The 15,318-nt window shown below is 40.7% G+C and overlaps 1 pseudogene; it reads right to left on the bottom strand.

The window, feature by feature from the left end:
* Positions 1–5,865: 5,865 nt before the first annotated feature.
* LOC139012876 (coiled-coil domain-containing protein 112 pseudogene) lies at positions 5,866–11,743 on the bottom strand (annotated as a pseudogene).
* Between the last annotated feature and the right edge of the window lie 3,575 nt (positions 11,744–15,318).

Below are 15,318 nucleotides of genomic sequence, written 5' to 3' on the forward strand. Positions count from 1 at the left end.
TTGCAACAGCATGGATGGAACTGGAGAGCATTATGCTAAGCGAAATAAGTCAGTCAGAGAAAGATAAATATCACATGATCTCACTTATTTGTGGAATATAATGAACATCATAAACTGATGAACAAAAATAGATCCAGAGACAGAGAAGCATCGATCAGACCATTAAACCTCAGAGGGAAGGTAGGGTAGGGTGGGGGTATGGGGGAGAGATCAACCAAAGGACTTGTATGCATGCATAAAAGCCTAACCAATGGACACAGACACCAGCAAGTGAGGGCATGAGTGGGGGGGGGGGGGGGGGCAATGGAGGGATAAGGACACATATGTAATATCTTAATCAATAAAGAAAAAATAGAAAAAAATAAACTGCATTACCTAAGATAGAAAAAAATAAAATAAAATACAGATAAAAAGAAAGTACTAGGGTGGGGGTAGGGGAGAAGGGTTCAGAAGAAAAGAAATAGACCCTGAGTCCTCATGAATGTGGATCTGGTTTTTATTAGGTTTTCCATCTTTGGTTTCTAACACAGGGCTTGGCACACAGAAATTCTAAATATAAGTTCAAAAGAGTAAAAAAAGAGCAAATGAAGGAATGCATATCTATGCTTGTCCTTGAGAGTGCAAAGGAACATGATACAATCCATAACGAAGCAATCATCCTAGCATCCACCAAGCACAAAATTAAAGCTGCCACACTCTGTCCTCTGGGAATTTTCTCAGGGTCACTCAAACACAGTCCCCACTTTCCTTCTCTCTGTCCAAAAAGCATGTGTCAGTGTATTGCTAAATACTGTTCCTAAGCTTGCAGGCAACAGCAGCAAACAAAGAGAAGAGGCTGGAATTGGTCTCTAATAATAGACTTCGGTCAGGTCTATTTTATGGGGTGTATGGCAACGCTGGCCGTGATTACACACTTAGTCTCCTTCAGAAGTCCCCTGCATCTCCCAACGTACCCCAGTTGGGTAGCTCTTTGTCTTCATGCCATGGAATCCTAACTGCCTTACCTTAGAGGACCTGAGTCAGAAGCAGCTCCTGGAGTCATTGCAAAACGACTATGACTTTGGACCAAAGTTAACCATCACCTGGCAGGGCTCTCTCCCTGCGCTAGCATCATCTAAGTCCCACAGATGCCTGTGGAAAGGATATGAGCTGCCAAGATGACATTCCAGAAAAGCTAAGCAAAGCTGAGGTCAGGGAAGCACAATGCCCAGTTGGCTATTTGGTTGCCTCCACGAATCTCAAGACCTTTTCCAGAATAATCCACATTCTTAAGGCCTCTTTCACATTAGGATGGAATAGTTCCATAGCAGTTTGCAATAAAATGTTTCCCCACCCTAAATGGCATCTAAAGGTGAGGCTTCTTTAACAAGTGGGCCCTTATGTTTGTAGTCTGGGCCTGTTTCTCTAGAATGTTTCTCTACTGTTCAGTGGTAAGACTGCATTTAAGTAAGAGAGAATCCCTACATTCTGGAATTCTTGATTGTCCCAGCTTTAGAAGGGGACATTCAGGGCTTTCCTTTAGCCTGAGTGAGTTTAATAAATTAATAAATTATTTGTGTACCTTCCAACCCTCTTGTCACCTGCTTTGCATTTTTTTAAAAAATTGTTTCATTACATAATTAAAATTCTTTTCACAATTTACAGAATTAGCTTTTGACAAATGAGCCTTTTGCTACTTGGCCTGCCTCTGCCTTCCTCCCCTTGTGTTCTGAGAAAATACCTATTCACCTTTTGCACTCACCTGGCAAAACCACAATCTTGGATGGATCCACCTCTCCCCCTGCCTTGACTCTGCCTCGGATCACTGAGTGCAAATGCTGGAAAAAAACCACACAATGAACCGAGTCTTCGTCCGTTTGCTTGCTCTGTTTCAGCAGGCACAGGGCAGGCCTCTTCCTCCAGAGAGGTATTAGAAACTGCCAGACAGGAAGTTCCTCAAAGCCCTGCCCTCCTGCCCACACATCTAACTGTAATTACATCATCTGCCCCCTCCTTCCTCCTGCTTCAGAGACAGAAGTGCCTTTTTCTGTGGAATCCTTCCACGGTCTCTGGAGTCCACCCTCCCACATCCTTCGATCTTCAACCTCTCCCTCTCCACTGCCACCATCCCAGGAGCATTTGAACGTGTTCCTCTCTCTGTATCCTTGACAACCATGACATGGTCCTTTGATCTTTTGATCCAGTGTCACTACCCTTTTGGTGCCTACCCTTGCTTTCCTCACCTTCACCCTCAAACTTTGGCATCACCTAAACCTGCTTGCCAGTTTCTCACCTTTCTTGTCAACACATTATTCTCCGTCTACAGTTCCCATCGATCTTCTCCATGTGGCCAAATCCAATGGACATTCCAGTCCGGATCCTGCTTGACCTTGGCAGCATTTGATATAGTTGAGCTCACTCTCTCCCCCTGGCTTCCATGTCTCAAACACCTTCTTCTTTTGTTCCCCTACCTCCCTTTTTGTGCCTTGCCTGTGTCCATACTGCCCTGTCTTCCTTTTAACTTTTGATATGCTTTGGAATTCTGTGCTAGGTATCTGTCTTCACTTTTCATTGCACTAGGTCTCTAAGTAATTTAATTGATTCTCAGGGTTTAATTTGTCATCTGTATACTGATAGCTTTTAAAATAATTTTGCATTTGTTTTTATAAAAGTGAGACATATACATGAAATAAATCAAAGACTTCAGAAAGTTGATGAGTAAAATTCTGTGCTCTCTTATGCAACTCTTCCTCACCCAGAGCCTGAAGCATTCAGAAGCACTCTCTGGATTTATGTTTCTTATCTTCATGACTCTAAATAATATGATTATTCTTCTATTTCACAATTTATCACGTTTAGGTGTCTACTGATTTCCTAACACTAAAGGTGAGAATAAGCTTCACTTAACACTCATCTCCTTCTCCTAGACCTTTTAAGATCTATCATTTTTAATCAGTTATCTTTGTAACTTTAAATAAGAATTGAATCTGTTTTGATAACATCAACCTTCAACAGTATTTCTTAAACCCCCATTCCATAAGATAAGAATATAAACAGCCCTATCTTTCCTCCTTTCCCACTTCCTATCTTGCACTTTATCATTACATTTTAACCCTGCCACCATAACCAAATCTCTCGTTTCATGTATAGATACATGCTAAAAAGATGGAGACCAACAAACATCATTATATTATTATTACTCTGTAAATATTGTTCACTGTTGAGCCAAATAGGAGACTGGAATTAACTGCTTTCTCCAGTTTCATGACCCTATGCCATTGATGGACAATTCCAAGCATCAAGGACAAATTTTTCTCACACTCCTCCAATTATTTAAAATTATGAAACATTATAATTTCCTTCATTTTTAAATAATGACTTTCTTATATATTTTTGCCTCACATTTCAAATTGCTTTCTTGATTTCTTGCATCATTTGCCTTGATCATCTTTCAGACTCCGTCATAGTAGTCCATGCAGGTCCCTTTTCCCGGGACCTGCATCCTCCTGTTCCAACCTGGCCAGCTTTGTCTTGGGTCTTCTGCACATCTGTTATCCTAGAACTTCTGTTTCTTGCTCATCCGTGTTGAAATTTCTGTCTTCCTTTTTCTTGGATATGCCTTTGTTTTCCTAGAGTATACTCTCAGATGACTTCTTTTTAAAAGGTATGTATGAGGTAAAATACCCGATTCTTTGCATGTCTAAATTTTATTTTATTTTGCTTTGCTTTCACCCCTGAAGGGGAGTTTGGCTGACTGCATTGCTCCCCTGTCTTCTAGCCTCTGGTGTTGCTCATGCCAGACTGATTTTTGTTCCTTTGTAAATGATACAGTATTTTTTCCAGTTGGAGCTCTTATACCCTTTTCTTTATTTGGTGCTTTGAAATTCATGCAGAGGCGTCTAAAGAATGGTCTTTTTCATTCATTTTCTGGGCACTTGCTGAACCCTTCCTGGAAGGCTCCGGGAAATCCATAGATGTGCAGCCCACTCATGTGCATGCACAGATCACTCCCGGGTCTGGCCTCCCAGGCCCTCCCCTGCACTGCCTTTGGGCCTGCGTCCGTTCAGCACGTGGCCATGCCCTGGGGCAGGTGCCGCTGCACTTTGATTCTGAGTGCAGCGGGGAGGGGGAGGCAAAGCATCCATGAGCATTGGCGTTTGCTTGATAGGTGGTGTGAGCTAGACGCCTCACAGCTGACCTGCGAGGGGCCTCGGCACCTGGGTGACCCAGGTGTTTCTCATCCCAGGACTGCACTACCTGCCCATTAAGATCTCACTAGACGGCCTGAGATACCGCGAGATAAGCGTCCTCTGGGCAAAGTGGCCGCCCTGCAGCTCCTTGGCAGGGATCCGCCATTCAATGAAGACTTGTCTTGGACTGGGTTTCCTAGAAAACAGCGCCTGAGGTAAGCACAACCAGGGAGCGTAGGTGATACCAGAGAAGCAGGCCTGAGAGAAACGGTGTGAGGCGAGGCAGGCCACAGCTCCCTGAAAAGCTGGTTGCTAGGGCCTGCAGGTGTCTCCACACAGCCCTTCCGAAGGGAAGGGGTGTATCTGGTCAGCGCCATCTCCTTCTGGTCAAGGATTGGTCCGTGGATAACTCCTCCACAAATGCAGGTTGCATGTTTATTGGTGCTAACGAGTTCCCGCAACAAGGAACCCCCAGGGTAGGAGGGAGGGTGCTGTGAGCTTGTGTCCTCAGGCGCCTGGAAGGATGAAGGCAGCATCACAGCAGGCCCCTTGGTGGCAGCCCCAGCAGCGCCCTGACTCCATAACCATGCCATGGAAACAGCGCCAGTAGTTGCTAGGTTCAAACATTGGGATGGTGCAGAAACTGAATCCCATGCAACTACTATTTTGGTAGCTCTGGGAAATTTTGTATGGTCCTTCTATTGCTTTGTTTTTCTCATTATTGTTTTTCACCTTTAAAAGTTCTTTGGTCTCTATTTATTCCTTCCTCACAGGATCTTGTTCTTGTTTTGAGATTATAATACCTTCTGAGAATATTAGTTATATATTTAAGGTTTTCTGCGGTGGGAGGGAGTCTGCATTGTGGTTAAGAGGATGGACTCTAGATCCTAACCATCTGGGTTTGAATCTCAGCTCTGTATGGCTTTGTGTCCTTGGGAAACTTGCCTATGTTTTAGTTTCTTTTCTTTCTTTTTATTTATGTCGTTTGCTTCAAACAAACACAAAATGCTTATTAAAAAAATGCAGGCATTGCCAAATTATCAACTTGTTAAACTTAGAAAAAGTATGAAGTTATTTTATAACTCGAAAAAGAAAATTACATTCTTGTTACTCAGCCTAACTTACCTCCAAATTCTTAAAGTTGGAAATTCTTTAATTTAAAAAGTGATTCTAAAAATTGTTCCAATCAGCCCAGCCAGCATGGCTCAGTGGTTGAGCATCAACTTATGAACCAGGAGGTCATGGTTCAATTCCTGGTCAGGGCATATGCCCAGGTTGTGAGCTTGATTCCCAGTGTGGGGCGTGCGGGAGGCCGTCAATCAATAATTCTCTCTCATCATTGATGCTTCTATCTCTCTCTCCCTCTCCTTTCCTCTCTGAAATAAATAAACATATATATATATTTAAATTGTCCCAATTAATTACATGCCATAAAAAACAAAACATCTTTTAAATAAAGTAGACTTTGTAACATAAACTTATTTAAATAGCTTTTATATTAGTAAAATATGCTACATTCTCATAAACTATATACCAATTTTATTATCTAATATTCTTCTCAATTCTCTTTGCCTATAGCCCTATTGTGGAATATGATGGTCCTATATCTTCTGTCCATTCTTTCCAAACTTTGGTATGTTTGCAAAGCCTAAAGATAGCTCTACTAATATGTTTTCACTCTATTCTTTTAATTTTTCTAGTAATATTTGTTTTCTGGCTTTTCATCTTCCTTTGCCTGTCTGTCTAGAATTTTCTATTCAAATGTATGTAAATCTCTTTTTTTAAACCTGGAAATTTCAGCAGCACCACTTTCCTTTTCTTTTCTGCCTTTTCTGCTGTTTCCCCTATCTTCTTTGCAAGCTTCAAAAGTTCTTTCTGTTTTTTTTCTTCTCCTGGGTATAAGTTTCTAATAGAAATTTACTTTAAGCTGGCATTGGTGCTCTTTCGACTAAGTTTGCTCTTTCTCTTCTTCTTTTAACTTCTTTTAAAGATAGAATACATTTCATTGACATTTATATACTTTTATGGGGGTTTTTGTTTTTTCAAGTTTCAATGGGAAATTTCTGTTTTTTCTTTGTTCCTCTTTTTACTTTTGAGCATCTTGTTTATTCTGAAGAAGCATAGGTATATCCTCTGCCTTTAACTTGAAAATTTCCTCTATTTTGGCTGCATTTAGTTTTTCCATTCTGAATACATTTTTCTCTTCCTTCTAGAGTCAGAAATTTTTATAGTTTGTCCCACTGTTGTACTTCATCTTGTGTTCTTCCAGAACAGTGTTCTAAAACTAGTCCCACATATGTTGGCTTTTTTTTGTTTGTTTCTCACTTTTACAAAGTTCTGGTGATCGTAATTGTACATTGTGCCCTTGTCGCCCTCCTGTTTGCTGAAATTTATCAGAATCTAACACTTCCCCTGGAAAGTACATGATGGTACTTTGTCTACAGAAACTTTGCTTGACCTAGCTCTGAAAGTTTTCCATGTTTCAGTGACCCAAAGCCCACGTGTCAGTTTTTCTGGATATGACACTCAACTCATGATTAGTTGTTTTCTGTAATAAGCTTTCCTACTTATTATTTAAAAGTGTTCATTGGCCCTGGCTGGGTGGTTCATTTGGTTGGAGTGTCGTCCAGTACACCAAAAGGTTGCTGGTTCAGTCCCCCCCCACTCCAATTGGAGTGCATATGGGGATCAACCAATTGATGTTTTTCTCTAAATCAAAGTTTCTCTCTCCCTCTCTCTCTCTCTCTCTCTCTCTCTCAACATCAATTTAAAAAAATATATCTTTGAGTGAGGATTAAAAAATTTTTTTTAAGTGTTCATTGCACTTTCAATTTTTTCCATTATTTCTCATAGCGTTTTAACAAAATCAGTTGTGTCATTTCTATTTACTGATGCTACAGTCTTCTTACATCATTGTGTGTTTTGGCTAATTGCTGCTGGATTTTTGCTCTTTTTCCTGCTGATAATTTGTTTTCTAATTCTTCTACCACACTGTACTGAATTCTGAAGTCTTTTTTTTTTTTTTAAGAAATGAATGGGTTTATCTTTTTTTCTGCTAATAATTTAAATTTTTTTCTGCTGTGAGATCTTTGCTTTCTTAATCTAATTAGCTTGCTGCTTCTAGTTTTGGCTGAATTCCACCTGAAGTGCAAAAACAGCCATCATTCTGTGCCACACTGTGATAAGGGTGGCCATATTCCCTTGTAGAGTCACTGGAGCCACTCTGGGCAAGTGGGCCTAGGAGTTCACGCAGGGGGCACTAAAGAAACAGTCTGCACCAGAGGGAGAGGCAGGGTGGACTGTGCCTTAATTTCTTCATCTATAAGAGGGGATAATATATTACCTACCTCATGTTATAATGATTGAACTTATGAGCTTGAAATTATTCCAAATTTATACATATATTATCTCTCGTCAATTTTTCTGTATGCTTATGTTTTTCTTTTTTCAAAGGACCGGATGGTGATTTTATATGTGGTAAAATACTTCTCCTAGGGGAGTACAGAAGAACTGAAAGACAGGGGCACAGAATACCAGACAGGAGGGAGAAAGATTGGGGTTGGACAACACTGGCACAGGAGATAGGAGATGGGCATGAGGTGCCCATCCCTGAGGCAGCAGCCGGGCAAGGCCCAGTCCTCATTGGCACAATCAGCTCTTTCTGGCCCATCTGGGATACTTCAGGGTGAGCGTGAATGAGCAGTTTTTGGTTTCAAAATGAGATGGACCAGAGTGTTCCATGGGCTCCACACCCAGGTGACCCAGGGACTGGGGGCCCAGACGCAGAGGGTCCCTCTTCAGATGGCAGCAGGTAAGGGATCTTGTGAGCAAAGCTTATGCCTGGGGCAGCTGAAGGTGGAGGCATGAAGGTGGGAGGTGGGTAGCCATGTCTTGGGTTGCCCATTCCTCAGGGTTAGGTCCTGGGTGAGCAGATGGAAGTACATCTGATGCCCATCAGTTTCTACCCAGACTCCTCCCCAAGCGGCTTCCACCCCATAGCTTTCTCCTATCAGACAATGCTGCCAGAAAGCCGGGGGAGGGGGCATGATGAGGATCCTGAATCTGGAGTTTGGGAAGAGAGTCCTCATTGGATGTCTGCTTATATTTTCCTGTTTGCTTTTTAAAAAAATGTTTTTATTGATTTTAGAGAGAGAGGAAGGGTGAGGGATAGAGAGATAGAAACAGAGATAGAAACATCTATGAGAGAGAAGCACCAACATTGATTGCACAGCCCTACTGAGGAATTGAGCCTGCAACCCGGGCATGTGCCTGGATCAGGAATCAAACCCATGAACTCTTGGTACATGGGTCGATGGTCAACCACTGAGCAACACCGGCCTGGGGTGCTTATTCTTTTAAATGTTACTGGTATTTCTCACATGCCTTGTTATCCTTGGATATCCAGTCATGCTTTAAAAAGTCAGTAGAGTTTCTTCTGCTGCTGTAAAAATAGGATAATTTTCCTCATAGAACTTTCTGGTGAGAAGAGTTTGACTGAGAACTCCATGCACATGGTGGATCGGGCACACCCACTATAAGGCTTCATGTTAGAGACTGGTGAGCAGGAGCAGAATGCCAGTCAGGCTCTGGATCCCCAAATATGGTTGGCTTTCATACATATCATATCTTTTTTATTGATTTTCAGTTAATATGGCATTAAAGGAGAGTGATGTTGATATCCTAGCATGGTAGATATTGTGAAAAGAATGCACAGAATACATAAATCTTTAGAGATGTTCTGCACTTGATGTGATAGAAGAATCAATTGCTTAATTACAGGTGAAATGGTTTTAATACTTTAAAATAATATTCTAAGTTTTGTGTGGGGTTTTTTCAAAAATGACACGTAATTGACACTCTACAATTGAGGTAATTACAGAATCATTTTGACTTTTTTTGTAGAATTTTTATAAATATTCTTATAGAATCCTAGGATCACCTGTGATTTACTGGAGAATCTAAATTTGTTGATTCAAAAATAGAACAGTAGCTTTTAAAATCCTTTTTCCATTGAAATAATGGTGTGTGTCTGGGTCACCTATAAACTCGGACCCAGAAGAGGAGAACGAGAAACAAAAGAGTAAATATTCTTCAGGAAACAAGCTCTGTGACCCAAAAGTGGAGTAAGAACTTCCTGTTCAAGTCTTAGGAGGTGGTCAATAGCTCTACATATTTCTGCACCGAATTAGGTTTCATAACTTCCTGTGATGTCATTTGTCCCCTTCCCTCCCTCCCCATCTCTACCCTCAGCTTGAATTAGGACTTCCCTTCCAGAGTGCTGTCAAGGCAGTTTCCTTTAGAGAACTTTATAATCAAGTATTTCTACTAAGGTTTCATGAAATGAGTCCTGAATGAGAAGCCTGGATAAAGATCTTTCTAAGGCCAACTTTTCTTCTTATCGTTTGGCCTTAGAAACCAATGTTCATACCAAGCCCGCACTTCCTAAACAATTCACATTCTTGGAAGGTAGAAAGAGTTTCCATACAAATTAATGAGTTCCCTGTCACTGAAGGTATTCCAAAAGACTCTTGAAAGCCACTTCTTAGGACAAAAAAATTGTAGAATTTTTATGTAAAATAAAGATTGGATTTAATGGTCCTAAAAAAAAAGATGTCTCTGATCCCTGAAACTCAATGATTTTCTGCTTTAGAAAGGAGCAGGGAGGAAGTGAGGACGGAAAATCCAGCCTCATGTGGATTTCAGCCTTGGCTGCTGGAGTTGCTCCAGGCTTCCAGAGGTTGTGCTGTCCCTGTCCATTCTGACTCCATACTTACTAGTACATACTCACTTTTGTGGTTCACTAGTCCCCTCTTATCTGTGTTTTTGCTTTCTGGGATTTGTCACCTATAGTCATCTGTCATCTGAAAATATAAAGTGGAAAATTTCAAAAATAAATAATTCATAAGTTATACATCTGAGTAGCATAATGAAATTTTGCGCTGTCTGCTCTGGCCCATCCAGGATGTGAATCATCCCTTTGTCCAGTATACTCATGCTATGTACACTACTGGGCCATTGGTCATTTAGTAGCACTCTTGGTTATCAGATTGACTGTTGTGGTGTTTAAATAACCCTTATTTCACTTAATAATGGCCCAAAGCCATTCATAGCATATTGTTAAGATGGTTTTATTTTTCACTAGATATTAATCTCTAACTGAGCCTAATTTATAAATTAAACTTTGTCATAGGTATATATGTATAGAAAAAACATAGCACAGATGCTTCTTAACTTATATGCTGGAGTTACAGCATGGTAAACCCATTGTTAGTAGGAACATTGTAAATTGAAATGCATGTAATACACCTAACCTACCAAACATCATAGCCTAGCCTAACCTACCTTCAGCATGCTCTGAACACTTCCATTAGTCTAGAGTTGGGCAAAATTACCTAACAGTGCATACACTGTAGAGCATCAGTTGTTTACCCTCAGGACCACATGGCTGACTGGGAGCTGCAGCTCACTGGCTCTGCCCAGCATCACGAGAGAACATTGCACGGCACATCACTAGTCTGGGAAAGATCAAAATTTGAAGTACAGCTTTTACTGAATGCATATCATTTCCACTCCATTGTCAAGTTGAAAAATCCTAAGTCAGGAACCATCATCACGAGTTTCAGGCATCCACTGAGGGTCTTGGAATGTATCCCCTGAGAATAAGAGGGGACTACTGTATTTTCCTCCAGCATCCTATCTAATAAAGAGTAATATGAAAATTGACCATCACTCCAACACACAAGATAGCCACCCCCATGTGGACACAAGATGGCCGCCACGAGATGGCCTGCAGGGGAGGGCAGTTGTGGGCAATGAGGCCATCAGGGGAGGGCAGTTGGGAGGGACCCAGGCCTGCAGGGGAGGACAGTTGGGAGGGACCCAGGACTGCAGGGGAGGGCAGTTGGGGGCGATCAGGCTGGCAAGGGAGGGCAGTTAGGGGCAATTGGGCCAGCAGAGGAGCAGTTAGGCATCAGTCAAGCTGGCAGGGGAGTGGTTAGAGGGTGATCAGGCTGCAGGAAGAAGCAGTTAGGGGCAATCAGGTAGGCAGGCAAGTGGTTGGGAGCCAGCAGTCCTGGATTGTGAGAGGGATGTCCCACTGGGGATCGGGCCTAAACGGGCAGTCGGACATCCCTCGAGGAGTCCCAGATTGGAGAGGGTGCAAGCTGGGCTGAGGGACACCCCTCCCCCCCTGCATGAATTTCATGCACTGGGCCTCTAGTGTCTATATAAGTATCCTTCAGTCAAAGGCAGGTAGAGGCACACCATTAGTTACAGGAATGGCCAATCAATGCAACCACATGATTTCTTTGAATTCTTAGTCTCCATTTTAAAAAAAAATCTATGGGAATTTAAAATTATACTTCATCATATATCTGTTTCTACCTTAATATCAAATAGTATTTAAATTACCAGTCACTGGTGGCAGGGAAGTGAAGAACTAGACCCAATCTACTAATATCTGGGAAGATGAGCCTCTATTTTCTTCTTATGCACAAGGCAAATGCACTCCTACTTAAGAAGCTCAGGTCAATACGTTGGACTGGCTCTCGGGATTCAGATTTATTACCCATCATCGTCTCATAATCCTTGTGACCTCTTTCTTCAAGGCCCACCTTCTCAAACACACCAGGTCCCCATTTCACGTGGAAGGGGATTCATATGCTGGGAAAGGTTAATGTGTTATTTAAATAGCCCCCTCTTAGTTCATTCATGTTTCTCTTTTCACTTGACTCTGAACTCTTTACAATGCCATAGCTAGTAGAATTATTTAAGAATCTGTCTTAACTCAATCTTAATGTGCCTCACTAAGCTAATACAATCCTTGCCCCTGAAAAAGGGTGTATTATGCTATAATTCACAATGTGTCTTTGGAGAAGAAGTGTGCATTTTATATAATATGTCAAGGACAATTTCAAAATGGGTAACATCATCAATCTCATTGACATCTCTAATGGCTTCACTCTGTAGTCAGAGTTTTGCCAAATGCAAGCTAAGACTCAGGCCATCACACACCTGCTCCCTACCTATTGTTTCAGATGTATCATCTGTTGAAAAGGCAACCAAGTTTAGGAAAATAATTCATCCCTGAAACATTTCTTATCTAATTAAGTCAACAGATGTTGTTTGAAGTCTATACCTGAGGAATTTATTACTTCAGTTTTAAATAGTAAGAAGAATTCACAGACCTGTCTTTATGATAATTATGGGGTTTTTTTTGGATCAATGTAGCCAGCCCAGTAATGACTGATAATAGTCAAGAACAGGGGTCCTCAAACTATGGCCCGCGGGCCACATGCGGCCCGCCGAAAACATTTATCTGGCCTGCCACGTGTTTTTGCCGCCGCTGTGTGCATGAGAATTTGTTCATAGTTTTTTTTTTAAAACTATAGTCCGGGCCTCCAACGATCTGAGGGACAGTGAACTGGCCCCCTGTTTAAAAAGTTTGAGGACCTCTGGTCAAGAATTTGTGATAGTTGTCATTTTCAACAGTTTGAATGGCATTTCCAAAAAGTGCTTTCACTTGAGTTATCATCTGGCCTTTATTCCCCCCTGGCTGGGTGTCTGATCTTCTTGTGCTTGGGCTTGGACAGAACTGGCCTGGCTCAAACAGGCTTGGGGGGCTGGGGAAGATGGCAGGAAGTGGCTCCCTGCCCTTGCATGGAGGCAAAGAGAGAACAGTAAAGTCAAGGGTCAGTGTCAGAATGTATGGCTTAACCAGTCACCAAGGCAAGAAGAGCCTGAGGCAGGGCAACAGGTAACTGGTACAGCCTGTGAGTAAAAGAGCCAGTGAAAATGAAAAGAAGGACCTACTACTAGAAAGATGGTCATCCTGGCCAGCAGCCAAAAGATGAGCTCTTACTGCCCTCTGAAGTTTACGAAGTCAGGACTAAAGGGACACCCAGTGCCCACGGAGGCTTCAGTTTCTTAATCTGTTTCCTACTCTCCTGCCTAGCCTAATAAGGGTGTGACAAAGATCACATTCAGTCTTACAGATGAAATCTAGTTATTATTGTTGTTGTTAAAAGTTGTTATATAATTGCGAACTATATGGAAAGATAGATAATTATTTTAAAATCTCCGAAAAAGTAACCCAGCTGCATGGTGAGAATATTTTCTATATGTGGCAGAACAAAATAGGACAAAGCACTTTGATATCTTATTTTCTTTAAATTTAGTCTGGTCTTGTTAGTATTTAACAAAGTATTTAATTAGCATCGGTGATTGCCAAACATTTGATAGTTATAATTTCTGAACAAATTATCTCTTGTGGCAAGTTCTGATAAATTCACAGATCAACATTTAAATACAAGGCAAAATCCCAGCATGAAAGAAGTGGATTTTTTAAAACACTGGGTCTCAAATTATCTACCTACTTTGACAGTTTTAGTGTCTTGATTAAATATTTTATGATGATACTACTTAAGATAAAATGTAAAAGCTAATTTATAGTGACATCTCTTTATGTAAAAGGTTCCCAAGCTGATTTATTACCAGGTGGAAGCATGTCAGTGAATACAACCATGTCTAAAGAGACTTTGCGGTTTTCTTCTATACTCCTAGTTCAACATCTGCAAAACAATTTATATGAAAAGCAGTGTCTTTAATTTTACAAGACTCTTCTTTCGTATCTCCTTTAGTTTCATTCTTCAATTCAATTTAGTACCTGCTATGTTCTGTACTAAGTAATAAATTTGGAACACTATGATCAATTATAATTCTTTTTCTGCTAAATTTATTATGTTACATCATTCTGAAAGGACTTTGGGGAACATACACACACACAGAGAGAGAAAGATAATTACTTAATCATATTTTTGGTTAGGGCAGGGGGATTCAGGGAATACTTTTAATGCTTTATTTAAGTTACATAGAACTATTTTCCAATAGAATTAATAAAATAAAGCACTATAATTGCAATCTAACCTATAAACTCAAAAAATCTTAGTAGTATGTTTTATATTGTTAAGAAGCACTAGAAGTGTAGTAAGGAAGAGAAAATGAAGCTAAGAGATGTTATAAATAGGACAAAGAAGAGACAGCAAAGCTAGGCACAAGCCGAACAAGCAACTGCTTATGGCACACTGCAAGATCTGATGGGACAGTGTGTGATACAGGAGGTGGCAGCAACAGTTGTATAATGGGAAAAAATGTCCTTGGTGACAGCATTTTGGTGGGAAGAAACAGGAGAAAATAGGAAAAAAATTAAGGGCAGAGAGAGACCAGATGGTGATAGTATTGAGCCAAAAAAAATTTCCAAAATGTCATAAACTCAAATCTTACCAGTAAAGACCCATTAAAATAAAAAAATAACACAAATAGAAAAATTAGAATTTATTTTCATCATGTTAAAGTACTTACATTTTATTTCATCCAGAAAGTATTTGAGATGGATTATTCAAAAAGAGAAGGAGGAGATATTTACAATAAGATTCATAAATAGAGCCTAAAGAAGTAAGGGGAAGCATATGCCAATCATAAGAGCCAATAGAGTGGCTATGTTTGAACATGAAACCTGGAGCTTCCTTGTAGCCATGATGAAGATGGAAGCTTTACCAAATAAAATTATAAATATCATTATCTGAAATAATTATCAATAAATATTTGGGAGATAACATTTTCTTGGTTCGAAATATAATTCCTGTGTTACAGTAGAGGGGATAACAATATAGTCAGTAATAACCTTAGTGGCAGTTGAGAGAAGGAAATTGAAGTTGTTCCATGGAAAAAGTTGTTTGTAAATGGGCTAAGTAGGGCACCTTCTGAAAAGGAGTTTAAAAATCTGCAGCCCCACACTGCCAGGGGCAATGGCTTTGTAGAGGGCTTTAAACATACCCTGCACCCGAGGAACTGTGCCAAAGGCCCCTGGCCTGGGACCTAATCTCATATCGCTGCTGAGACCTAGGGCAGGTGTTCTGCAATGTCACATGATGTCTGGTTTGGAAATAGGATTTAGGAAGTTGAGAGAATGAACCTTCAAAACCACTAGACAGAGAAGTGTGAAGAAAAGAAGAGGAAAAAAATCTCATTCAAAATGAGGCTGCAAAACAAAATTTTAAAACACATGGGAACCCTAATTTTGTAAAGGTGATCTAGCCCCAAATCAACAATTGCAACATAATTTCATTCCAGGTGGAACTGTCTAGCCAAA

The sequence above is a fragment of the Myotis yumanensis genome, unplaced genomic scaffold (genome assembly GCF_028538775.1).
Source record: "Myotis yumanensis isolate MYYU_CA2020_CCGP unplaced genomic scaffold, mMyoYum1.0.hap1 SCAF_6, whole genome shotgun sequence".
Lineage (NCBI taxonomy): Eukaryota > Metazoa > Chordata > Mammalia > Chiroptera > Vespertilionidae > Myotis > Myotis yumanensis.